This window comes from Aptenodytes forsteri, unplaced genomic scaffold (genome assembly GCF_000699145.1).
Source record: "Aptenodytes forsteri isolate BGI_AS27 unplaced genomic scaffold, ASM69914v1 Scaffold466, whole genome shotgun sequence".
Classification (NCBI taxonomy): domain Eukaryota; kingdom Metazoa; phylum Chordata; class Aves; order Sphenisciformes; family Spheniscidae; genus Aptenodytes; species Aptenodytes forsteri.
In genome coordinates, this window is record NW_008795119.1 from 45,695 (window position 1) to 47,539 (window position 1,845).

Here is a 1,845-nt window from a genome sequence, read left to right on the forward strand (position 1 = left end):
GTCGCACCTTGGCCCCTTCCCGCCGTCCCGCTGTCTCTGCCGGCTGCACCACTGGGGCTGGATCCATGCGCGAGGGTGTTCCTGTGCGGCCCTGGCAGCGTTCCCGTGCCGGACCCGGCTCTCGGGGCGGGGGGTGGTCCCTGGGCCCCAGGACACCGCAGGAGGTGGGAGAAGAGCCAGGATGCTGCCGCTGCGCTTCAGCCCTTGTCATCTTTTTATTTTCCAGTGGGTGCCAGAGCAACGTGAGGCAGCTCCATGCCCTTCCCTCCTGGCTCCTGAGCCCGACAGCGACCCTCGGCAGGTGAGAAACATGGGGCCGGGGAGTGGACCTGGCATGTGCGGCCCTGTCGGCCGGCCGGCCGCAGCCGTCCCGCACCCACCGGCTCCCTCCAAGCAGAGAGAGTGTCCTGCGGCTCAGCCCCATCCCAGTGTGGCCCCACAGGTGGCCCTGCCTCGCAGCACAGAGCTGCCGCTGAGGGGTTTGCGCCCACCCGGCACGGTGCTTGCCAGGAGCCGCCATGCACCGTGCTGGGTGATGAGCAGCACTGCCCGCTTGCGAAACGCTGCCAGGGGTTGAGCAATGCCAGGCACGGCTCCAGCCCCGCTGCTCTCCCACTCGCATGCTGGCGTGGGCTCCCATGGCCCCGGAGTGGGGACCGTGCTGCTCTGAGTCAGGTCCCCAGGGCAGGGGGGGCAGCAGGTCCCAGGGGACACGGTGCCTATGGCTGCCCCTGAGCTGCTTGGTGCAGGCAGGGACGCGGGCAGTCGGTCCCCAGGGGCGGACGGGGCTGCCCCACACTTCTCCTGCCGGAGAGGCCCCAGCGGTCTCTGATCTGGTGTCAGGAGACAGGATTGCTCCTGGGGGGGAACTGTGTCAGCAGCTCGGTGGTGGTTCCCGGGTCTGTGGGGAGGAGTCCACCCCCCCGCATGGCGGCTCCAGGCACGGGCTGCGGGGTCCCATTGGGGGATCAGCCCTGCGGCCGGTGGGGGCCGCCTGGCCCTGCTGTCGTGCCCTTCGGGTTCGCTGCACTGCTTCAAGCGGCTGCCAGGAGCGTGGGATTTGATCGCCCTAACAACCTTCCTGGCACCGGTGCCTGCGCCTCCCTGCAGGCAGCCCTTCCGCCCCAGCCCGCCCGGGGCCTGGCCTCCTCCCGGGAGCAGGGGCAGGGCTGGCCCCGAGCCCAGGCAGGGTCTGCGCTGGGTGGGCTCTGCCCCGCACCCCCTCACTGCTCCCTAGCCCCCGGGTGCTGCCCCGTGCTGCTGTGGGAGGATTCTGGCTGCCCCCTCCCTCGCTGCCCGTTGCCCTCCTGCCTGTACCTGGGGTCCTGCCCAGCCACGTGCCCTCCCAAGGGACGCTGCTGTCGGTGTCTATAGGTGAAGGTGCGCGGTAGGGCCGGCTCTGGGGGGTCCCCACACTGGTGAGGGCCACCCCGTGGCTGCGCAGCCTCTCCGTGCCCAGCTTTGCTCCGCGCCACAGCGAGAGCAGTGAGAGTTGCCGCAGGGTGGGCTCGGGGCTCCCCGGGGCGGGCAGGACACCTAGGTGCGGGACGGGGGACGCTCCTGCTGCCGCCGTCCCCTGCAATGTCCCAGGGACAGGATGGGGGGTGGCCCAGCCCTGTAGCGGTGACCCCCTGCCTGGGGATGCCGGCCCGGCCAGCGGAAGGGAGGGGGCCGTGGGAGCCACCACCTGGCTGGGTCCCCGTGCCAAGCTGCGGGGTGGGGGGGTCTGGCCACGGTCCCTGGCGCGGCCCCTGTAAGCACAGCCCTGTCATTAGAGGGGACCGGGTGGCCGCAGGGACCGGGCTGGCTGCCTGAGGACGCCGCGCTGGGGTTTGCCAGGGGCAC

General features: G+C 71.5%; 1 protein-coding gene across 1 annotated transcript in view; it reads left to right on the forward strand.

Annotated features, from left to right (window-relative positions):
- The first annotated feature begins 227 nt into the window (after window positions 1–227).
- Window positions 228–1,845, forward strand: part of SLC4A2 (solute carrier family 4 member 2) — a 23,295-nt gene continuing 21,677 nt past the window's right edge. Inside the window, exon 1 of the mRNA XM_019471492.1 lies at window positions 228–301. The gene's annotated coding sequence lies outside the window, so the exon portion shown is untranslated. The remainder of the gene's footprint in view (window positions 302–1,845) is intronic.